Here is a 26,978-nt window from a genome sequence, read left to right on the forward strand (position 1 = left end):
AAGCAAGATACTGTCAACGACAACATCCAGAATATGCTTGCAATGCTGCTTCAGAGAATGCCTCCGCCTCCGAACCCCTAGGCACTTAGGATTTTATTTATTTTGCTTGCCTGTTGTTTCTGTTTCTTGCCTTCTCTGGATCTAATGTTTTCTTATTTTCTTGTTGCCTTTGTGCTTCTATCTATGAATTCAAGTTTTTCTCTTTACTTATTTTTTTTACTATGTCTTTTTGATTCTGACAAAAAGGGGGAGAAGTTATTAATAGCTCTGATGAAAATATTGTCTAATACCTTAAGCATTCTGCAACATATTTCTCTTAAAATAAAATTATCTAACTTGGACTTAAGAAATTGCAGAAAGTTTCAGAAACCTTTTTACTTAGAAGCTCTGGTAAGAACTTCTGAACTCCCTAGCACTAACTCAGGGGGAGCTTCTGTCTATCTGATCTAATATTATTCATGTTTCATCTGCTAATTAAGGTTGTTTTGTCATCATCAAAAAGGGGGAGATTGTAAGAACAAAAATTGTTCTACAACAGATTCCTTGTTTTTTATGATAACAAAGGATGAAACCAAAAATGGCACCCTAACGAAAAGTTCTAAGTGTGCAGGGTTCTAAAGAAAGAAGGAAGAAATCTGATGATGTCATCAGATACAAAACTAGATCAGATACAAATTATCAAATGATCAGAAGCATCTGAAGTGGAGACACGTTCAAGAAAGTCTAACTCTGAGCAAAACAGCAATACATTAGAAGCATCTGAACAAGAATACGCTATAGAAGTTCTGACTCTGAACAACGGTTGTCTAACTCCAGAAACTCTCAGCGCTATCTGAAGAAATCCATCAGAACTCAAAAGAGATTAACATCAGAAGCAAGATTTCAAGATTCTCCAGAAACACAAATACTCTGAGCATGGAATTGCTAATCATGAAAGAGTAACGTTTAAGTCAAGAAAAGATTTGCAAAATGGATTTCCTAATAGAGAAAGAGACGTTAATCTCCAATTTCAATAAAGAAGATACTACTTGTGGTAAGTAGTCATTTCAAGGAGAAAAAGTTATCCTGCAGAAGCTGTTTATGTTATGGCATAAATTCATCTTATTACTCATCAGTTTCAACTACTACCTCATTGATCTATATAAAGGATTGCAAATCAACATTCAGTAACACTACACATACAAGGAAAAATTATACTGAAACATCAACACAAGAAAACCTTCTTGCTCTCTAAATCTTCACGAAGCTTTTGCTTATAACGTGAATCACTTTGTTCATACTATTGTAATATTTGCTTTCTTAGAAGCACTCTAGATTACATAAATCTTTCATTTATTGTTTGTTGATTTCCTCAAGTGACTTAGTGTAGTCTGTAAACTTGAGAGGACTAAGAGATTTTTCTCTTAGACGTTGTTTGTAATCTTTCAAGATTAGTGGATTAAGTCCTTGTTGAAGGCGAAATCACCTTGGCCGGGTGGACTGGAGTAGCTTTGTGTTATAAGCGAACCAGTATAAAATCCTTGTGTGATTTTCATTTTGAAAAGCGCTTATTTTTCCAAACAATTCAAACCCCCCCTTTCTTGTTTTTCTCACCTTCATTTAGTACTATTGGTCCCCGGGGAACTTTCCTCATGACGGATCGTACAAGAACCTTACTTTGTTGTAGAATCTCTTAAAGGTATTGATGACCGTCCAACTTTCGGCGTAAGCATTCTCATCTTCATTAGAGTATGTGACCACCCAATTTTAGAACATTTAACCCTAGCCGGCCTAGATCTATGGTCGCATAGTATAAGTTCCCAAGGAAAATTCCTTGCGAGGGTCAATACAAAGATCTCACTTAGAGTAGATTTCCTTGATGGAGTTGTCGCCTGGAAAGTACATTGACATAAGCGGCGAATAGTCAAGTGAGTCCATGATTCTAAGAGCAGTGTCTTACACCCAATCTCTCAAAATCTCTAGATCATACAAAGTGAGAACCCTGGTTTGAAAAGCAATCATTATTAAACCTCACACTTCGTCTCGGTAACCCTGGATTTTAAACCCCGTGCCTAAAGTTCAATGGAAACTAATAAAAACCAGTCATCCATGCATTCATGAAGATTCATAAATAATTAATCAATAACCAAAGCTCTTGAGGATTTTGTTTGTTTAAACGCAGGAAATACAAAAAATTTCTACAAACACAATCATGGATCCCACATCATGGAAAAGCACTTTTTCATTCAGATACAAGAGTATGGATATTGACACTTTAAAGGTCATTTGCTCCAGGGTAACGTCCCTCAAGGATAACAAATTTAGAGCTACCTTTAGCAACATCATAGACCTCCTGGCAGAAAAGGTTGACTATGGTGCAACATCATAGACCTCCTGAAAGTTGGAGTGCCTTCAATACTACTCTTGGAAACATCATAGACCTCCTAAAAGTTGGAGTGCCTTAAACAATATTTTTTCTTTAATCATATATGGGATTGTGTTATTCCCAAATATGGAAGACTTTGTGGATTTGGCCATAAAAGGGGGTGTATTGTTCGACTATCTTTCACACCAGCCCTTGGAAGAATACCAGTCTTTATGTTTTGAATTCCCCTACGAGGATAACATGCTAATCAAAGACTACAACATCCCTGGACCCGAAGAAGGACCAGAGCCTGGATCCTGATGGACATTGATATTTGATGGAGCTTCTACCGCTCATGGAAATGGTATTGGGGAAGTCATCACCTTCCCAACTAGTTTCCACCTCCCCTTCACCGCATGGTTGTGTTTTGAGTGTACAAACAATACGGAGGAGTACGAGGCTTGTATCTTCGGAATTAAAGCTACAATTGATCTTAGGATCAGAAAATCCTTGAAGTCTATGGAAATTCAGCCTTGGTTATTAGCAATGTCAAAGGATAGTGGGCACTAGAGATCACAAGTTCATCCCTTACAAGGAGCATGTCCTGAAACTGATCCCATACTTTGACGAAATTACATTCAATCACGTTCCTTTAGAAGAGAATCAATTGGTCAACGCCTTAGAAGCCTTGGAATCCATGTTCAATGTCAAATGCAAGAATGAAGCACCATCTTTTCACCTAAACTACTTGGACGAGCCTGCTTACTATTTTGCAGCAGAAGAGGAAGCTGATGGTTATGGAGGTTGACTGTCACCACCACGTCCAAACATGCCACAAATGCCAGACCTACGCTAACAAGTTCTACGTGCCACCAATGCCACTCAATGTCTTAACATCACCTTGGCCTTTTTCCATGTAAGGCATTGACGTGATCCGGCGCATAAAGTCAACGACCTTGAATGGACACGGCTTCATCCTTGTAGCGATTGACTATTTCATATAATGGGTGGAAGCGGTCTCATACGCCAACGTTACATGACAAGTGGTGGATCAGTTCAATAGAAAGGAGATCATTTGTTGTTGGGATCCCCAATAAGATCATTACTGATAGTGGATCTAACCTCAACAACAAAATGGTGAAAAAGCTATGCCAAAGCTTCAATATCGAACACCATAACTCATCCCCTTATAGACCCAGGATGAATGACGCTGTCGAGACAGCTAACAAATATATCAAGAAGATCATGCAGAAAATGGTGGAAACCTATAAAGATTAACACGAAATGCTCCCGTTCGCATTACATGTCTATCGTACCTCAATACAAACCTCCACTGGGAAAACTCCTTTCTCTCTTGTGTATGGCATGGATGCAGCCCTGCCTGTTGAAGTAGAGATTCCTTCTTTAAGGATTTTGACCGATATCAAGCTTCATGAAGTCGAGTGGGCGCAAGCCCAGTTTGACTAGCTGAACCTCATTTATGAAAAGCGCTTGGCAGCTATCTGCCATGGCCAACTTTACCAAAACGCATAAAAAGAGCCCATGACAAGAAAGTTTCTCCCCTGCAACCTCAAGGCCAGAGACCTTGTATTGAAGAAGATTATGTCCACTCACACTGACCCAAGAGGAAAATGGACACAAAATTATGAAGGATCATATGTTGTAAGAAAGGTCTTCTCGGGAGGAGCCTTAGTCCTTGCAACTATGGGTGGTGAAGATCTTCCATCCCCCGTGAACGCGGATGCAGTAAAAAAATACTACGCTTGAAAAAAAAAGACCCCAATAAGTTGAAAACCCGAAAGGGTGACTTATGCAAAAATGGGTATCCCGGTAGACAGAAAACCCGAAAGGGCAGTCTAGGCAAAAATTAAGGATTCATAAAAATCGAGAGCCTGCATTCTACAAAGTATCTTTCTTCACTCCTCAGCGGGTCAATCTAGTGGCTTCCCCAAGCAAGTCAATCGAGTCACTCCCCTTTCAAAGAAAGATCAAACGGCGACCAAAGGCATAAAGACTATTGCAGAATTAGAATTTGGTGAAAATCCGAGATATTTCATTGCCATTATAGTTTTTCAATTTCTTTTTGCAATTACCTCTTTTCAGAAATCACTCATTTTTGGTACCATTTATCAATAAAGTTAGTTGCCTCATATATGCTCAACATTTTACTTCTTCTACTTTGTTTGCAAAATGTGACTTTTTCTCATAATCATATCGCATCGGAAATTTCATTGATAATTTTTTTTTAAACAAAAATTAAGGGAATAGAAAATTGAATTAATTCTCTTTCAAAAGTACCTAAATGTAAGCAAAAACTCATTTTGGTATCTGTAGCGGTAAATTCATGATCATCAAGCTATGGATAAGCTAGAGATCAAATAACAAGAGTCACCAACGCGCTTTTATTGTTTCCAAAGGAAAAGAGAAAAAGTACGAACAAAACCCAAAAGCTAGAAGTTTTCAAATCAAAACTAATAAAATGTCAGAGATTACAGGTAAGGGGTTGGTTACACTGAGTGAAGGTGTTAGCACCCAAAGTGTCCTAGGTGCTCCTAGGGAGCCCTTTTTGTGTGCATGTGTATTTGGTACAAAAATGATGTTTCAAAACAAAATAGAATGGGGGGATGAGAAAAGAATTCATTAATGATATCTATTTTGTTTGACAAGTCCTTCGGACTTGTGCCTACGTACCAACATAAAAAATGAGGGATCAAAACCTCGTAGTTCGTGATACAAATTTCAAAGTGGATGCATTGCTTTTAACAAAAAATAAATTTGAAAGGCACAAAGGCCCAAAAATGGTTTGAATGAGTTATTTCTTTTTGGATTTATTGAAAATTTAAGTCAAGTATAGTTAAGTTTATTTACAAGTTTGATTTAAGAAAGAGAAGTTTGACAATGCAATGGCATAAAGCCAAAGTTTCTATCTTTTTGCAAAGTGGTCAAAGTTTAGAACAAAATAAGTTCAAACAAAGAAGATTTTGAAAAGGGAGGGAGAGATTTTTAAATTAAAGAAATGGGGAGAAGATGAAAGGACTAATCCTATGCACAAAATTAAAAGTTAAGAGTTGAAAAGATCTGACCAAATGGGTAGCAATCCAATAGACAAGAATGTCAATAGAAACCTAGAATTCCCTTGGACATTTAGAAACAAGCAACACACAAATGCACAATTATATTATCTTGAAGAGTAAAGGCATCAAATAAAGATAGCCACATCCAAGCTTTATCCATTCCATGATCTTCCTCAAAATTAGCCCATGTTGCAGATGAATTCCATAAATCACAGGTAAAAAATAACATCTACACAATGATCATGTTGCAGATGAACTCAGAGGGATCTTGAATGATGTATCAGATGAAGTTTCACATTGCAAGCACTTGGTTTCTCAATAAGTTGGCATTGGCCAAGTCCTTTAGCATAGGAATGTTGCCTAAGTTCTAAGTCTATTTGTCCAAGATCAAGTCAACAGTCCACACAAAAGTTTTTTAGGTTTTGTTGTTGTTATTATGTACATTAATGGTCAAAGACCACACAAACAAGCAAAGTATATACAAACAAGAAATATCACACAATATGGTCCAAGTAGACAAAATGAAAATTGCATTAACATAAACAATCAGAATGATCTGAACAATGACAAATGAATAAAGGCTAAAATTAAATGACATTAAAGTAAATGGATTGAAATTAAAAGTTAGTTGTTAATGGGTTAGAAGTTAGTATTGTTTTGCTTTTTCTTTTCATTTAAGACATTATTTGGAGAACACTCAACCCACTAATCACAAGTATGGATCCTTGAACCAAGACATCTTCCAAAGGAAGGAAAAAAGACCATGTTTTCACACAATACCATGAAAGAGGGGATACTTACAATCACACTAACTAGAATGATATGCCTTTTATGTCACAAAGTTAAATCAACCTTGACCAAGGCCCAACAACAAGAGTCAAACACAAACAAGTCATCATAATTGGTCACCAAAATTATTTGGCTTTTATTCAAATTAAAAATACTAAAATAAGGCATTTAAATTAAATATGGTTTGTCAAATTCCTAAAACCTCATCAAAACACCAAATAAATGGCCATGAGATTTATCATAGGTCAAACAAGGTCAAAGGACCTAGGAGAAAAAATTTCAGAATTTTTAAAGACTTAAAAGTATTTTTAAACAATTAAGAACAAATGCAAAAGAAATTAAATCATGAAAAATATTAATAATGATCCAAAAAATATTTTTAATTCAGAATATGAAAGAGGAAATTATTTGAAATTTTTTGGTGAAACTCTCATATTTTTTGGATCAGTACTAAAATTAATATGAATTAATGAAAATAAAACAATTAAAATGAAATTCTAATAATCAGAAAAAATGTGGACCACTTGATCTCCCTCATTAATTGAGGTGGCAGATCAAGTGGTGAGAAACACGCTTTCCATGGTGCAATACTGTCAACGCGGCATAGGCTTGGTATTTAAAAGCAACACACGAGATTAAAACAATTTGAAACAGATCAACGACTCTGAACACTTCCAGCGCATCGCCGATGTCCAAAGGACGGTCGTCTTCTCCGGTGACCCTGGTCGGACTGGTTCACTCATTACCATCAAATAAATGAAAAATAAAGACAAGATATGAAATAATAAATGGTGTATAGCACGAATCTGACCTTAATTTTAACTAACTCCACATATACAGAAAGAAATGGGGAGTTGAATTTTGAGGTGTGTCAACTGAGTTTCTTCGATTTGACCTCTAAGCAACTCAATCTTCTTGCCTACATTGGTAGGACTTCAGACAACCAAAGATCCAAGAGAATTGAGTGGAATTGAGAGAGAATCGAAGAGATGAAATTTTCTGGAAAATACCTTCAATGCATGTCTGGATTCACTTGTTTTTGCTTTGGCTCATGCTTGATCTTGCTCAGGATGCTTGTAGAAGGAGATTAGAATGCACAAAAGGTCTTGGATCCCTGGAGTTTTGAATCTCAAAACAGTGAGATTCAAACTCAATTTCCAAAGGAAATTCTCAGGATTATCCTCTCAAATGGAAGGGTTTGATGTTTGGGATTAAAGCTCGCGCGAAGGGGTCCTAAATTCTGAGCATATGGAGCTCTATTTATAGCTAGATCATGTGACATTTGCACCTTCCAAATGAGTTTCCAAAATTGGCAATGAGTGATGCATGTGTGCATGGGCGTGTACAGGCTCATGAGATAATTCCATCTGATCCATAATTGAGTGTGAACAAGTCTGAAATCAAATCGAAGTGCTAGGCAATTGTACATGGAAGCTTGAAGTTTGATCTTTGCCAAATAATGATGGGATCTTCCAGCCATACGCAGCCCTAGCAATCTTGTCCAAAATGGATGAAAATCGACTTTTTTGAAAGGTTAGATCAAGAGGAACAACTTTCATGTTCAACACTCTTTCATTGGGATCTTGGAACATGAAGAATTTTGAGGTGGACGTTTGGAAATTTCAACCTGTTGAAAATTTGTCTAAGTGTCAAGCCATATATCTAAATATTCCACCTTGCGTAACTTTTTATGTGAGCTTCAAATGAGAAACGTGTCTTCATCGAAGCTGTAGCTATTTCAAAGACCTTCAAAATGGTCACCAATTTCATGTCATTTGGATTTGTAATGATAGAGTTATGCATTTTTGAAGTTTGAAAAAATCACTTGTTCAATGGTATAAGTCAAAGATGACCTATAATGTAACCTCATATCACATGCTCATAAAAGTTGAATTAGCCCTCACTCCAAACATCAAAGTTGAATTAGAAATATTGCATTTGATTGTGAAACTTGGAAATCTTTTATCTCATAAAAATTGAACAAGTTATGTCCTTGGGAAGTTGACTTTCAAATTAGGGTTTAGACAAAATGACCAATAATGTTTCAACATAGAAAATGATTCTCCAAGAAAAACTTGCTCTAAGTCTCGACATGAAAGTTGTTTGGAATGTCATTTAAAGTAACGTTTCTCTTGGAATCATTTTCATATGGTGAAAATTGTAGGAGATAAGGTCTAGGGAGACCCAGTTTTGATCAGATGAGTTCATCTGGCCAATCACCATCAACCAACTTGCTAACCTTCAATTCTTTGGACTTTCTTGCCTCATGGTAGATCATGTATGCATAATATGATGAATTTTGAAGTGTTCCTTGAAAAATTTGATCAATTGGTGAGATAGCTTGTTGGAGAAGTTACTAAAAATACCCAGCCAAACTAGGGTTTCCACGGTAAATCACCTCCAAACTCTTGGAGAAAACTTGATCAATATAACATGTAGGAATCAATGGAACTCATACATGATCCTCATAACCATTCTTGGATCAATTCATGGTTGTGCTCTTTGTCATGAGGGTCTCAAACCCTAGATATGAACTTGATAAATCAATGGAGATCATGCCCTACCTACAAAAGAGTTAGGCAAATGCAAAGACATATTTTTGTTTTTTGGTTAGTAAAATGATAATATACAAGTATGATACAATCACATAGTGCTTGGCGATCTCTCCCAAAACAAACCTAAGGGAAGAGGGGGAAGGATAATGCCAAGGTATGATCCCAATGCTAATGCATATGATGAAATTGCATGAGGGATCTTAGGGTCAAAATTGGGGTCTTACAGCTGCCCCTATTTAAGGACATTCTAACTGAGGAGGCGAAGGTTAAAGTCTTCATGTCGACTCAGTAGAATGGGCTTAAATAATAACATATAGACATAAATTTCGGTCCCTAAGAGACCTCATGATGCAAATGGTAAGAATGCAAAAGTTAATGCTCTGTGGGGAAATATTGCCACAGAGGAAAAGAAATCCGAGAGACCGAAAGTCCGCAGGAGTATAGTGTATTTCGTAAGGAAAACTGACTGGGGAAACAGAGACTCTGAGGGAAAAAGGAATTATGCGTAGGCCAGGCTACGACTTAAAACTATTGGGGGACTCGAGGAATTCCATACAAACATGGAAAGACTCAGTTGGGGAAACAACAACATCTGTAGGGGATATGAGTAAGTCCGGATAAAACTGAAGTACTTGAATCATGCAGGCAAAGCGATTTCACTAAGGAAATGCGCACTCAACTCGACTGGGGAAGAGATAAACTTCAACACAGGAGGAGCAAAAATCTATTATCTACTACCTGCTACTAGGTGAGGAGATAATAAAGATCTGACAGAGAGAACATCCGTCCTTGGTTAGGATGAACATATCAAGGATGACTCGCTGGGCACCAGCAGAAGGTAATATTCATTACCGGTTACTGGGTAAGAATAGCCTTGCTGGGGAAAACTGCAGAAAATAGGATTTACAACTACCAGTTACTGGGTAGAAGACCAAAAAGGTGAGAGTATCCGTCATCGGTTAGAATGAATATATCAAGGATAAACTCAACAGGGAAGAAGATCCGTCATCAGTTAAGATGAACATATCAAGGATAGTTTTGCCTGGGAAATGTCAAGGTGGATACCCGTCATGGGTTAAGATGAACATATCAAGGATAAACCAACTGAACAAAAAGTAGGAATTACATCTAACGAATGCGGGATAGAAGACCATCAAAGAGAAAATTTGTCACCAATTAGGATGAACATATCAAGGATAGACTCTGAGAAGGGGAAAAAAGCAGGATTTACAACTACCGGTTACTGGGTAGAAGACCGCAAAGAGAAGGAAACCCGTCATCGGTTAGGATGAACATATCAAGGATTAACTCTCTAGGAAACAAGAATAGGGATTACAACTACCTTTTTACTGTGTAGAACACCAAAGGTGAGAGTATCCGTCATCGGTTAGGATGAACATATCAAGGATAAACTCTGGCAGGGGAGAGAAGGATATCCGTCACCGATTAGGGTGAACATATCAAGGATATACTTTCTGAGGAATAGATCCACTAGGGACTCTACTGAGAAGATAAACTTTAACAAACTAAGAAGAATATTACCAGTTACTGGGCAATAAACTCTTAGGAGACTCAAAGCATCTATCTAGGTAAAAGCTAGACAGAAACAATCAATCAAGACTCAACCCAATGAGGATATAACTCAAGGGTAGTGATTCCATCCAGATAAACAATTGGAAAGGAAACTAAAGTAATAATCATTCACGAGGAAACAAACTCTGTGGGGAAGAGGAGAAAGGTTAAAGTCTTTCTGCTTAAGGGGCTGACGCTCTACAATTGAGGGAGGACAAACACCAAAATTTGTATGGGGATAAAGTACCGCCATACAGAGAATGAGAATCTCAAACCTACAAGTTAATCAAATATGCAAATATGCAATTATGAAATTATATGAATGTATATGTACATGTATATATATGATGATTATGCTGACAAAACGATCACAAAGGATACAAAGGTGTCGCAAAGAAATTGAATCATCGGTACAATCCTCGGTCAATCCACAAAAAGAGGGAGACAACTGCTGGAGAATCGAGTAATCAACAAACCCAAAGGCCCAAATCTAGCTGAGGGAGGAGATCTGCAGAGGAGAAGCGAAGTTATCGAGTCTGCAAGGAATTTTAGGTCAACACCATATCAAATAGGAGACAACCATGCAGAAGATAAACACAAATAGCTGCTCAGAAACCATGAGGGAACTCTGACTGGGAGCGAGTCGGATGGCGACTGGTAGGGAAACCAATGCGATCTACTGGGGAAAAGATCTTACTCTGCTAAAGATCAACCCTGTTGGGGAAATACAAAAACACTGTCGGGAAATAACATGCCGCAAGGTACTGAATCAACCAGCTTAGCTGGGAAAAAGAATCGGAACTCCTCTAGGGAACAAACACTTCGCAGGGGAACCGGATTAACACAAACGATTACGGATACCCGAAGGGTCAACTTCTTGGGGAACCTCTTATGCTTAGCACTTAAGGACTTGCTGCTTTTTGAAGTGCTGTTGATATTTCCTTTTAATTGCTTTGAAAATTTCTTGTTTTTATATGTTATAAGAAAAAGATTTTGATTAAAAAATTTAAATTTTCAAAATGATCACAATAAAATTTAAACTATTGGCTGAAGTAAATAAGAGTAGAAACAATTGGACAAAAGCTCAACTTTATTTAATGGGATGGTAATCTGTAAATGACAAGACTCCATACATTTTTACAAAGTTGAAAATGGTAATTTATATGGAAAAGGGTTACATTGAATACAAATGATCCTTGGTATTTCTATCAAGTCTTGATATTCATTGTGCTTTTGATCGCTGTTGGGATGATGAATTGATGTCAACCCTTGTGCTCAACAAAGTCCTTTCCAAAACTAGGCAATCAGTAGATTGCAGTTAGTTGCCATAATCCTAAATTTTTGCATAAGTTGCCCCAAGGTGGAGTACTCAACTTATCGGGACTTTTTTTCCTAATTTTATGTCTCTAATTTTTTCCTGGATCACCCTTTCGGGTTTTAAGCCGCCTTTTTGGGTTTTCAAGTTAGCGAGTTGTTCTTTTCTTTTTTAGACGAAATATTTCTTGATTGCATTTGTGTTCATAGGATGAGTTAACTCTTCACCATCCATAGTTGTAAGAATAAGAGCACCGCCTGAAAATGCTCTCTTGAACGACAAGATCTTCTTGAGCACAAGGTTACCTTCTCTGAACACCTGAGGTCTGACCTTCTTATCAAAAGCTTTCTTAATTCTCTACTGATATAACTGACCATGACACATGGCAGTCAACCTCTTCTCTTCAATCAAATTCAGCTGATCAAACCTGGTATGACACCATTCAGCCTCAGTCAACTTGGCTTCCATGAGCACGCGCAATAAAGGAATCTCAACTTCTACAGGGAGCACTGCTTCCATACCATACACAAGTGAGAAAGGGGTTTCCCCTGTTGAAGTGCGGACGAATGTACGATACCCATGCAAAGCAAATGGGAGCATCTCATGCCAATCCTTGTACGTGACAACCATATTATGAATAATCTTCTTGATGTCCTTATTCGCAGCTTCAACAGCCCCATTCATCTTGGGTCTGTAGGGAGAAGAATTATGATGTGCAATCTTGAAGTCTTCGCAAAGAGCTTTCACCATATTGTTATTCAAGTTCGATCCATTATCAGTAATGATCTTACTTGGCACACCATAAAGGCATATAATCTGATTCTTGATAAACCTCACAACAACTTGCTTGGTTACATTTGCATACGATGCCGTTTCAAACCATTTTATGAAATAGTCAATTGCCACCAAAATGAAACGATGTCCATTCAAAGCTTTGGGTTCAATCCTCCCAATCATATCAACTCCCCACATGGAGAAGGGCCATGGGGAAGATATAATATTCAAAAGTTTCAGAGGACCATGAATCTTATCAGCATAAATTTGACATTTATGGAACTTCTTCACAAATTTGCAACAGTCAGATTCCATTGTTTGCCAATAGTAACCTGCTCGCAACATCTTCTTTGCCATTGCATATCCATTGGAATGAGTAGCAAAGGAACCTTCATGCAATTCAGTCATCAACAAGTCTGCTTCGTGTCTATCCACGCATCTGAGCAAAACCATGTCTAAATTTCTCTTGTACAGTATATCACCATTCAGGTAGAAATTATCGGCTAATCTTCTCAAAGTCTTCTTATCTTTCAAAGATGCCCCAGGCGGGTAAATCTAACTTTGGAGGAAACATTTAATGTCGTAATACCACGACTTCTCGTCTTTGATCTCTTCAATAGAAAACACATGAGTTGGCCTATCAAGACGCATCATAGACAAATTGGGAACTTCATTCCAATACTTCACTACAATAATTCATGCCAACATTGCAAGAGCACCTGCCATCCGGTTCTCATCTCAAGGGATATGATGAAATTCAACCTTTGTAAAGAAAGTTGAAATTCTCGCATAATCTCTATATGGTATTAAACCGGGTTGATTCGTCTCCCATTCACCTTTGATCTGATTCACAACCAAAGCGGAGGCTCCAAAGACATCCAAATACTTGATTCTGAGATTCATAGCCTCTTCAAGCCCCATAATGCAAGCTTCATATTCTGCCATGTTGTTTGTACACTTGAAAGTCACTCTAGCTATAAATGGTAGATACGTGCCTTGAGGAGTAATGATCACTGCCCCAACACCATTTCCATATTGATTAACAGCTCCATCAAATACCATGCCCCAACGGGAACCAGGTTCTAGCCCTTCTCCAAGCAATGGTTCATCACAATCTTACATTTTCAAGTATAAAATCTCTTCATCAGGAAAGTCATATTGTACTGACTGGTAATCTTCAATTGGTTGGTGAGCCAAATGGTCAGCCAAGACACTACCTTTGGTCGCTTTCTGAGAACGGTATTCAATATCATACTCTGATAACAACATCTGCGAATGAGCAATCCTCCCAGTTAAAACAGGCTTTTCAAATATCTACTTAATCGGATCCATTTTGGATATCAACCAAGTGGTATGATTCAACATATACTGACGCAGACACTTAGCAGCCCAAGCCAATGCACAACAAGTCTTCTCAAGCATAGAATATCGAGTCTCATAGTCGGTGAACTTCTTACTGAGGTAGTAGATCACAAATTCTTTCTTTCCAGTCTCATCTTGCTGACCAAGGATACAACCCATACTATCTTCAAGCATAGTCAAATACATGATCAATGGTCTTCCTTGAACAGGTGGGGACAGAATCAGAGGCTCAAGAAGATATTCCTTGATACTATCAAAAGCTTTCTGAAAGTGTTTGGTCCAATCATAAGACTGATCTTTCTGAAGAAGCTTGAATATAGGCCCACATGTGGCAGTCATGTGGGAAATGAATCTGGAAATATAATTCAAGCGGCCAAGAAAACCTCTGACTTGCTTCTTAGTTTTGGGCGTCGGCATCTCTTGTATTGCTTTGACCTTGGCAGGATCAACTTCAATACCCCTCTCGCTGACAATAAAGCCCAATAACTTACTATAACGAACACCAAAAGTACACTTATTGGGATTGAAGTGGAGTTTATATTTCTTCAAACGCTGGAATTGCTTCAACAAATGCTCAACATGTTCCTCTTCATCAATTGATTTAGCAATCATTTCATCGACATATACTTCAATCTCTTTATGCATCATATCATGAAAAAAAAGTAGTCGTTGCTCTCTGGTAAGTCGCACCAACATTCTTTAGACCTAAAGGCATCACTCTATAACAGAATGTTCCCTAAGGTGTAATGAATGTGGTCTTCTCCATGTCTTTGGGTGCCATCGATATCTGGTTATATTCGGAAAATCCATCCATAAACGAAAAGACTTTGAATTTAGCAGTATTGTCTACCAACATATCAATGTGTGGCAAATAGAAATCATCTTTCAGACTCACTTTATTCAAATCTCTATAGTCAACACACATGCGTACTTTTCCATCCTTCTTTGGCACAGGCACAATATTTGCCACCCATTACAGATACTCATTGGTTACAAGGAAACCAGCGTCAATCTGCTTCTGCACTTCCTCTTTGTTCTTCACAGCATATCAGGATGCATTCTTCTCAACTTCTACTTGACTTGCGGGCATTCTGGCTTAAACGGCAATCTATGACCACAATCTCAGAATCCAAACCAGGCATGTCTTGATAGGACCAAACAAACACATCTGAATACTCTCGAAGAAGATCAATCAACCCCTTCTTGACATCTGGACACAGTCGAGACCCAATCTTGACTTCCTTCACATCATCCTCGGAACCCAAGTTGACTAGCTCAATCTGCTCTTCGAACGACTGAATGGTCTTTTCGTCTTGCTCAAGAAGACGAGACAATTCATCACTCACTTCTTCATCACGTTCGTCCTCGGCCTCAAACACAGGGAATTCAAAATTTGGAGAAGGAGAAGGATCGTTGTATTCAATGGGGTTAGAAACCAACCTGCATAATGATTTGATATTCTAATTTTAGAGAAGTGAATTTGTGACCAAATATTATGTAGATGGAAAATTATATTGTTTTTTTATGTTTTTTGTGATTACCATTTTAAGAATAATGCAAAAAGTAAAAACAAACGTCATAGATGTGGATGAATAGAATTAATTTTATTAATGATCAATTTGAAAATGCCCAAACAATGTTCACTTCTCCCTTAGGCATAGGAGAAGGATTTTTAAAACATATAAAAGCAATTACTTAGATCGATGCAAAATAACAGGAGCATCAACAGCAGTCCAATTGTTGCAAGCCTTTCTATACGTCACAAAATTGGTGCAGTCTTCCTCTTTGTTGTCCTCTAGCACAACAGCCAAGGGTTGTTCATTACCATGAATGAACCCTTCGCTACGGAAGCTAAGTTGCATATCTTCAGTCCTTCCAGTTGATGAACCTTTATGGAACCCCAAACCGGTTCTGCCTTTATTATCGGAGACCTCTACCATGCGCCCCTACTGATCAACATTGCCTTCTTCCACAATCTTCTTAGCATCTTTCAATGAGGACATAGGTTCCCCAACTCTCTTTTTAGCAGCAATAGATAAGGCCTGGAACGGAGTTCCAATATCATCCTTAGCTTCCACGTAAGAGAAAGATGACAAGTGGCTAACCAACAACGCTTTCTCCCCACCAACAATCACAAGCTTTCCATTCTTCACAAATTTAAGCTTCTGATGCAAAATAGAGGTAATAGCTCCTGCCTCATGAATCCATGGCCTTCCTAACAAGTAACTATAGGCCGGGTGGATATCCATTACTTGGAAAGTAATTCGAAAATCACTCGGACCTATCTTAACTGGAAGGTCCACTTCACCAATAACTGTTTTGCGCGAACCGTCAAAAGCTTTGACAATTACACCGTTATACCTCATAGGCACTCCTTGGTATGCTAGCTTTGACAGAGTTGACTTCGACAGCATATTCAGCGATGAACCGGTGTCAACAAGCACATTTGACAAAGCATCTTCTTTGCAGTTCATAGAAATGTGCAAAGCCAGATTATGATTTCTTCCCTCCTTAGGGATTTCCTCATCACATAAGCTAGGATTATTGCAAGAAGTGATGTTAGCCATGATACGATTGAATAGGTCTACTGTAACATCATGTTCTACAAAATCTTTTTCTATAACTCTCTGCAATGCTTCTCTGTGAGCTTCAAAATTCATGAGCAGAGACGACACTGAGAATTTTGAGGGGGTTTGGAGCAGCTGCTCCACCATATTGAACTCGCTTCTTTTAATCAACTGAAGTACCTCATCGTCATCGTTGGCCTTCACATTGCTGGATTCACCAAACTTACCCTTTGAAGCACCAACTGGATCTACAATAGGCATTTCTACCTTCTTTTCAACAACTGATTCTTCTTTATCCTTTGGGAACACCGGCCCAAACACTCGACCACTACGAGTCATATTGGTAACATACACAATGCTCACCACAGAGCTAGTCGTAGGCAATGAGACCTCTTGACCACCCTCTATCATTGTAGCATTATACCGATACGGAACATCTTTATCAAATGAATACGAGACTGGGCTTGCTAACCGTATTACCAATGGTGATACTGATCTATTGCTGACATTATTACTGTTGTTGTTGTCATACTGGATTATCAATCTCTCTGGCTGCTTGAAAATTGGCACTATGACATTTACATCGTCATTTACATGACGGGATTGAACAATTTGAATCATGCCTTCATCCATCAGTCGTTGGATGTCCCTTTTCACAACTTCACAACCCCTCGGTTAACGCTACAAACAACACAACCATCATGGTCATGCTCACAATCACTTACCAAACAAACATCCTTATGTATCTGCACTAAGGATCTCCAGATAAAACTCACATCAAAAACCTTAAACTCGCCATGACAACCATCCACCATATTCACAGAAGAGTTCCCATGGGCGGGCAATGGATTATCTTTCACATTCGGCGCACGGTCTTCGAAGGACACCATTCCACTCTTCATCAGCTTTTGAACCTCGTAATTTAGTGGGTAGCAGTTCTCGATATCATGTCCAGGTGCTCCTTGGTGGAAAGCACAACAGAGCTCAGGCTTATACCACCATGGAAGTGGTTCTGGAATTTGCAGCGGGTTTCTTTGTTGGACCAGGTTCTTGAGAACCAAAGACGGGTAGAGTTTTGCATAATACATAGGAATCGGGTTGAAAGAGACCTTCTTCCTCTCAAATTTTTGATGATGATGATTCTTGGTATTATGGTTGTTATAGGTGTATGTTCGTTGTTGCGGTTGTTGTTGTTGTTGACGTTGTGATTGTTGGACAGGTGTTGATTGTTGATTAGAAAATACCGGGATAACGGAAGATACATGATGGTGATGTTGACGGGATGTTGGATTCCTTCTGATTTGAGGCCTCCTCTGCCTCCCACTACTTATTGTATTCGCTTCATTGTCCTTCTTCTTGCTGAAACTACTGCCATACCTCTTACTCGTCGATGCCTCATCTTTCGACAAACATCCTTCTCGGACTCCTTCCTCAAGCCTCATCCCCATGTTTACCATCTCGGTAAAGTCGTTGGGGGCACTAGCAATCATTCGTTCATAATAAAATAAACTCAGGGTATTTAGAAAGATCTTTGTCATCTCTTTTTCCTCCAAGGGAGGAGTGATCTTGGCAGCCAATTCCCTCCATCTCTGCGCATACTCTTTAAATGTCTCTTTATCCCTCTTAGATATAGACCTCAATTGGTCTCTATCAGGCGCCATGTCCACGTTGTATTTATATTGCTTGACAAAAGCCTCTCCCAAGTCATTGAAAGTGCGAATGCTTGCACTCTCCAGCCCCATATAACAATGGAGCGCAACACCGGTCAGACTGTCTTGGAAATAATGAATCAACAGTTGATCATTATCAATCTGAGTAGACACCTTGCGAGCATACATCACTAGATGACTGAGCAGAAAAGTATTCCCCTTATATTTTTCAAAGTCAGGCACTTTGAACTTCATCGGGATCTTGACGTTCGACACTAAACACAACTCAGTAGCACTCTTCCCAAACAAGTCCTTACCTCTCAACGTCTTCAATTCCTTGCACAGCTCAAGAAACTGATCCTTCATTTCATCCATTTTCTCGTAGACATCCGGACCCTCAGACGACTAGAAGTGATAAATGGTGTCCTCTACACGAGGTAAGGTGTGCACAACGGGAGGTGGCACGGACATGACCAAGCTAGATGCCGGTATGGAAGAAAAAGTAGGCGCAAAGCTTTCAGGCATAAAGTTGGCGCCATTCCCCATTGTAATCCGGAAGGCATAGTGGGTGCAAAATGAGCGGTAGCAGCAGGCATGGTAGAGGTAGCCACCTCTGAAATAACTGTCATCATAGGAGGAGTTGTATGCATTGGAGAAGATTGACTCTGAGCAGCAAGAATTGACTCCATCATGGCAGTCAGGCGAGCGATCTCGTCCTTCAGCTCTCTGTTCACTTGCTCTAGGTGATCCATAATTCTGAGATGATTGGCACGGGTGTTGTACCGGTGAGTCAGCTTGGCTAAAGCACAGAAGAAACACCAATGAGACATCTGGCGAAAGAAAAACCTGCTTATGCAAATGATGCATGAAATGCAATGCTTGATTATTTATTTTTGATTTCAAGGAACTTACTATATCATTTGCAAACATAACAATTGAAATAACTTTTATATGACAAAAAATCTCTTTTCATTTATATAATTGGAAGGATAACACTGAGTAGAATTTCATAAATTAAATGAAAAATACAAGAGAAAAGGAGACTAGTCATCCTAAGGATCCCTAACAATGTCAGAAGATTTGGCTGAAGGCGCGTACTTCGTTCGAACGCGACGAATCTCGGTCTCAAAAGAAGCCTTCATCTGAGTCTTCTCGAGGACAAGTTGGTCAACAATCTTCTTCCAAGCAACGGAAGGCTGAGGCATGCTAGAAGATGAAACCTCTGGCTCTCTCCGTCTCTTTGTCACTCGATGTTCAAGTAGCTCAATAAGTGCATCCTTGTCCTTAGGCTCCAATGGAAACTCTTTATGCTTTTTGCTCAAAGCACGGAAACAGTCTTCTGACATATATTTCTCTTGCTTCATCTTGATGAGTGCGTCTTCCAAATCCTCTACATCTTGGTTAGGGAGAGTTAATGGCTCAACCACAACCATATACATGGGTCTTTCACAGGGATAAGACATCTTCAACTCCAAAGCTCTCTTCTTCACCTAAAGAGTGTAAGCTTCCAAAGCTACACAATTGCGTGGACCAAGCTTGGATCTTCCTTTCCTATGCACATTATGCCAAGCATGCACAATCTTCTGCTTCAAATGTTAGGGATATTTACCCTCTTGATAGAAAAGGCCTTCTAACAAAGTGTTATTAGTTTTGTCTCTCAATCGGAACCTAAGTTGACGATGAGCCAAAGCAGGATTGCAGTTAATTCCTCCTTGTATACCAATGAGAGGCACATTAGAGAGTTCACCACAACTATCAATAATCTCCAAACTTCTTAAAGACGGATCATACCAAACTATATCATCATTAGTGAGAGACATAAATCTCTGAGACCACCTTAGACATTGTTTGTTCTCCATAAAAGTAGGTGTCTGAGGCAAGTGCAAAATAAACCACTTGTACAGAAGAGGAATGCAACAGACAATAGTTCCACCACCCTTAGAATTCCTTAGATGCAAAGAGAATTACATATCACCCAATAAAGTAGGCACAGGATTCCCAATCAAGAAAAGTCTAGTGGCGTTAACATCAACAAAACCGTCAATGTTAGGGAGCAAAGCTAATCCATAAATGAGCAACACAAAGATATCTTCAAAAGCATCCACACTACCGGCTTGAGCAAAAGCAGTAGCTTCCTTGATGAGGAAATCAGATGGCAACCCAAACAATCCTCCTTTCTTCACCCAATGAGCCTCTATCTCAGACTTCTTCAAGTGAAGAGCTTTTGCAATAAGATAAGATTTGGGAATCTCTTCCAATTCACTAAAAGGCACTCTGCTAGAAACAGGTATCCCCAAAAGATGAGAATACTCCTCCAATGTAGGCACAAGATGATAATCTGGGAAAGTGAAACAACGGTAGAGAGGATCATATAACTGCACCACTACCCTCAAGAGCCCTTCAACCACATCAGCTGACAAGATGGATAAAAGCTTCCCATGATGTTGTTTGAAGTCCAAGGGATCTAATACAAAAGATGCTAGCTTCCTTAACTCTTTCAAATCTGGACATCTGAAACTGTACTTCTTATTGTTCTTTCGTCCATAATCCATGGTCTGAAAATATTTGCAAATGACACCTTAGTTCCTTAAAATTTCCGTGTAATGAATGTTATGATGCGCATGAATGCATGAATGCAACAATCACAAATAAGGGATCACACACAAGGCAAACAAAGGTCAATGGATGAATGAAATCATTGTCAAGATCAATCATTTATTTTGGTGGATTATGGTTTACACCTTATCAACACCCAAGTTCCATTGATATTGACAAGACTTGATTGGATCAACCAAGAATCAAGGGTTTGTTGTAAATCACGAGCATGGAGTGTGGGTAAGAACCATCCCAAAGGAGTGAACTATGGATAAAACCTATAGATCATGTTCTAAAAAGTTCCCAAAGTCTTAATTCCATCTTTCGGATATTACAAGTTAAGATGACTGACTCACCGACCCATAATATTTTCAAGAGAAACTCGTCTGAGTGTAGTATCGCGTAACAACTGTTATCAAGTCTACACTTGAACAGTCTCCGCACTACATCCTAAATAGGCCAAGAGGGGGTAAATGTTCTACGGTCCTCAACTTCTCGGACCCAAATTAGAGATAGTAATGCCTAACCACGAATACTTGTGTGACATTTCCAATCTAAAAGAGTCTCCACTGAGCAGATGGATCTCAAGCCAACTTGTTAAGGACTACTCCACACAAGTCGAACATGACTATACCATCCTCCTATCTTAATTGCACTCAAGTTCGGGTTAGACCTTATCTCACCATTTGGAGATCACCAAGCACAGCAAGCAGTTTATATCACACGTACATATATACAAACATCACATATATACAAAAAAAAAGGCTAAACCCACTAGAGACTACTCCCCATCATAGTCGCCACTTAATTTCTGTAACGGTGAATTCATGATCATTAAGCTATGGATAAGCTAGAGATCAAATAACAAGAGTCGCTACCTCACTTTTATTGTTTCCAAGGGAAAAGGGAAAAAGTACGAACAAACCCCAAAAGTAAGAAGTTTTCAAATCAAAACTAATAAAATGTCAGAGATTACAGGTAAGGGGGTTGGTTACACAGAGGGAAAGTGTTAGCATCCAAAGTGTTCTAGGTACTCCTAGGGAGCCCTTTTTGTATGCATATGTATTTGGTACAAAAATGATGTTTAAAAACGAAATAGAATGGGGGGATGAGAAAAGAATTCATTAATTATATTATTTTTGTTTGACAAGTCCTACGTACCAACATAAAAAATGGGGGATCAAAACCTCGTAGTTCGTGATACAAATTTCAAAGTGGATGCATTACTTTTAACAAAAATTATGTTTGAAAGGCCCAAAGGCCCAAAAATGGTTTGAATGAGTTAGTTCTTTTTGGCTTTTTTGAAAATTTAAGTCAAGTATAGTTAAGTTTATTTACAAGTTTGAATTAAGAAAGAGAAGTTTGACAATGCAATGGCATAAAGCCAAAGATTCTATCTTTTTGCAAAGGGGTCAAAGTTTAGAACAAAATAAGTTCAAACAAAGAAGATTTTGAAAAAGTAGGGAGAGATTTTGAAATTAAAGAAATGGGGAGAATAGGAAGGGACTAATCCTATGCACAAAATTAAAAGTTAAGAGTTGAAAAGATCTGACCAAATGGGTAGAAATCCAATAGACAAGAATGTCAATAGAAACCCAGAATTCGCTAGGACATTTAGAAACAAGCAACACACAAATGCACAATTATATTATCTTGAAGAGTAAATGCATCAAATAAAGATAGCTACATCCAAGCTTTATCCATTCCATGATCTTCCTCAAAATTAGGCCATGTAGCAGATGAATTCCACAAGTCACATGTTCAAAATAATATATACACAATGATCATGTTGCAGATGAACTCAGTGGGATCTTGAATGATGTATCAGATGAAGTTTCACATTGCAAGCACTTGGTTTCTCAATAATTTGGCATTGGCCAAGTCCTTTAGCATAGGAATGTTGCCTATGTTCCGAGTCCATTTGCCCAAGATCAAGCCAACAGTCCACACAAAAGTTTTTTAGGTTTTTTGTTGTTATTATGTACAATAATGGTTAAAGAACACACAAACAAGCAAAGTATATACAAACAAGAAATATCACACAATATGGTCTAAGTGGACAAAAATTGCATTAACATAAACAATTAGAATGAAATGAACAATGGCAAATGAATAAAGGCTAAAATTAAATGACATTAAAGTAAATGGCTTGAAATTAAATGTTAGTTGTTAATGGGTTAGAAGTTAGTATTGTTTTGCTTTTGCTTTTCATTTTAAGACATTCTTTGGAGAACACTCAACCCACTTATCACAAGCATGGATCCTTGAGACAAGACATCTTCCAAGGGAAGGAAAAAAGTCCAAGTTTTCACACAATACCATGAAATAGGGGAGACTTACAATCTCACTAACTAGAATGCTATGCCTTTTATGTCACAAATTTAGCGCTATGTTAAGAAATCATAATTGGACTTATGTAGAAGTCACAACTATTTAAGGTCAGACAATAGAATTTTGGTGTTAATGCATGTTAGAGACATAGTATAATGGACTATTCTCATGAAACATACCACACACAAGAAGAAATATGCAAAAGAAGTGGCCTAATCTCATCCATACTCATGTTAATTTTCAATCCACTAGCTTTAGGATTTTGAGATATCATAGACCAAATGAGATGAATGCATAAAGAAGGGGAATGAGATGAAGAGAGAGGGGAATGGATCAAAACTCAAATTTGTCAAAGGAAGACTTTTCCCAAATTAATACCATCCATTCATTTTGGGAGATGGAATGTACATTCCATCAATCCCCTAAAATCCAATGATATTAACTTGACAAAGTCAAATCAACCTTGACCAAGGCCCAAAAACAAGAGTCAAACACAAACAAGTCATCACAATTGGTCGACAAAGTTATTTGGCATTTATTCAAATTAAAAATACTAAAATAAGGTATTTAAATTAAATATGGTTTGTCAAATTCCTAAAACCTCATCAAAACACCAAATAAATGGCCATGAGATTTATCATAGGTCAAACAAGGTCAAAGGACCTTGGAGAAAAAATTTCAGAATTTTTAAAGACATAAAGGTATTTTTAAACGACTAAAAACAAATGCAAAATCAATTAAATCATAAAAAATATTAATAATGATCCAAAAAATAATTTTAATTCAGAATATGAAAGAGGAAATTATTTGAAAATTTTTGGTGAAACTCTCATATTTTTTGGATTAATATTAAAATTAACATGAATTGATGAAAATAAAACAATTAAAATGAAATTCAAATAATCAGGAAAAACGTGGACCACTTGATCTCCCTCATTAATTGAGGTGGCAGATCAAGTGGTGAGAAGCGCGCGTTCCATGGTGCACTGCAGTCAAGGCAACATAGGCGTGGTATTTAAAAGCAAAGCACGAGATTAAAACAATTTGAAACAGATCAATGGCTCTGAACACTTCCAGCGCATCGCCGGCGTCCAAAGGCCGGTCATCTTCTCCGGTGACCCAGGGCGGACTGGTTCACTTATCACCATCAAATAAATGAAAAAGGAGGACATGCTTTGAAAGAAAAAATGGTGTAGAGCACGAATCTGACCTCAATTTTAACTAACTCCACATATATAGAAAGATATGAGGAGTTGAATTTTGAGGTGTGTCAACTGAGTTGCTTCTATTTGACCTCTAAGCAACTCAATCTTCTTGCCTACATTAGTAGGACTTCAGACAACCAAAGATCAAAGAGAATTGAGTGGAATTGAGAGAGAATCTAAGAGATGAATTTTTCTGGAAAATACCTTCAATGTAGGTCTGGATTCACTTGTTCTTGCCTTGGCTGGTGCTTGATCTTGCTCAAGATGCGTGCAGAAGGGGATTAGAATGCACAAAAGGTCTTGGATCCCTAGAGTTTTGAATCTCAAATAGTTAGATTCAAACTCAATTTCCAATGGAAATTCTCAGGATTATCCTCTCAAATGGAAGGGTTTGGGGTTTGGGATCAAAGCTGGCGCGAAGGGGTCCTCAATTCTGAGCATATTGAGCTGTATTTATAGCTGGATCATGTGATATTTGCACCTTCCAAGTGAGTTTCCAAAATTGGCAATGAGGGATGCATGTGTGCATGGGTGTGTACAGGCCCATGAAATCATTCAATCTGATCCATAATTGAGTGTGAACAAGTCTGAAATCAAATTGGAGTGCTAGGCAATTGTACATGGAAGCTTGAAGTTTGATGTTTGCCAAATGATGATGCAATGTTCCAGTCATGCGCAACCCTAGCAAATCTTGTCCAAAATGGATGAAATTGGATCTTTTGGAAAGGTTAGATCAAGAGGAACAACTTTCATGTTCAACACTTTTTCATTTGGATCTTCGGACATGAATAATTTTCTAAATGTCAAGCCATATATCTCAATATTCCACCTTGCTTAACTTTTTATGTGAGCTTCAAATGAGAAAAATATCATTATCAAAGTTGTATCTATTTCAAGGATATTCAAAATGGTCACTAATTTCATGTCATTTGTATTTGGAATGATAGAGTTATGCATTTTTGAAGTTTGGACAAATCACATGTCCAATGGTATAGGTCAAAAATGACCTATAATGTAACCTCGTATCACATGCTCATAAAAGTTGAATTAGCCATCACTCCAAACATCAAAGTTTAATTATACATCCTGAATTTGATTGTGCAACTTGTAAATATTTCATCTCATAAAAATTGAACAAGTTATGGCCTTGGAAAGTTGACTTTCAAATTAGGGTTTAGACAAAATGACCTATAATGTTTCAACATAGAAAATGATTCTCCAGGCAAAAATAACTCTAGGTATAAACATGAAAGTTGTTTGGAATGTCATTTAGAGTAACTTTTCTCTTGGAATAATTTTTATATGGTTAAAATTGTAGGAGATAGGGTCTAGATAGACCCAGTTTGATCTGATGAATTGATCTGGCCAATCACCATCAACCGACTTGCTAAGCTTCAATTCTTTGGACTTTATTGGCTCATGGTATATCATATATGCATAAGTGGTTAATTTTGAAGTGTTCCTTGAGAATTTTGATCAATTGGTGAGATAGCTTGTTGGAGAAGTTACTCAAAAACCGTGCCAAACTAGGGTTTCCAAGGCAAATCACCTTCAAACTCTTGAAGAAAACTTGATCAATATAACATGTAGGAATCAGCGAAACTCATACATTATGCTCATAAACATTCTTGGATCAATTCATGGTTGTGCTCTTTGTCATGAGGCTCTCAAACCCTATATATGAACTTGATAAATCAATGGAGATCATGCCCTACCTACAAAGGAGTTAGGAAAATGCAAAGACGTATTTTTGTATTTTGGTTAGTAAAATAATAATATAAAAGTATGATACAACCACATAGTGCTTGGTGATCTCTCTGAAAACAAACCCAAGGGAAGAAGGGGAAGGAGAATGCCAAGGTATGATCCCAATGCTAATGCATATGATGAAATTGCATGAGGGATCTTAGGGTCAAAATTGGGGTCTTATAGTATCCCCATCCTGGAAGCGACACACATTCCCGTTGACTTGCCCAATCAAATTTTCCCCCAACATAAATCCTCAACTATTACACCTAGTGCTTGCTTGGATATTAGAAATTCCAATTTTCCGGTACCGGAAATTCAATACACTTTCCCAAATCTTCTTTTCAAGCCTAATCACCATTGGAACTCCTCATTTATATTACCCCCCAAATCCCAATCATACTTGGCACAACTTACAAAAACCCAAGCATGCATCATCATCTTACATACATGACATCACATCATAAGTATCTTCCAAAAACTTATACTCAATTAATTCACCAAAACTCAGAATCTCCTAACCGTTGTTAGGGAATTTCCTCAATAGAGTCAACATTCGATCTCAAAATATTTCCCCAAGAAAAGTCAGGTATGCCAGTCGTTGCTAGGAATCGTCACTTAACTGTTTTGTTTCAAAGTCTCCCTAGAAGAGTCACGTATTCTAGTCGTCGTTAAGAATCGTCATTATACTTCTTTTTCCCTTGAGAGTCATCACCATATTTTCACTCCTCCCCGCAGAGTCAAGTATTCTTAGTTGTTGTTAAGAATCGTCACTGAACTTTCTCGTTTCTTCAGACACGAGGTTTTATAGGCCCATTCCCCAAGCCGAGTAAAACATTTATAGCCATAGCTAGAAGTCATCTTTCAATTTCCTTCCCCAGTATGAGTCAGGTATTCCAGTTTTCAAAAGGAATCATCGCTGATATGCCCTCTTCCCCAGCTAAAGTTAGGTATTTCTAGCCGTTGCAAGGAATCATCGTTGAACTAGTTGTCTCTTTCCCCAACAGATGTCAAGTATCCTAGTCGTTGTTAGGAATCGTCATTGAACATCTATATTTTCCTCAACAGAGTCAGGTATTCTAGTTGTCGCTCAAAATTGT

This window comes from Lathyrus oleraceus, chromosome 1 (assembly GCF_024323335.1).
Source record: "Lathyrus oleraceus cultivar Zhongwan6 chromosome 1, CAAS_Psat_ZW6_1.0, whole genome shotgun sequence".
Taxonomy (NCBI): Eukaryota; Viridiplantae; Streptophyta; class Magnoliopsida; order Fabales; family Fabaceae; genus Lathyrus; species Lathyrus oleraceus.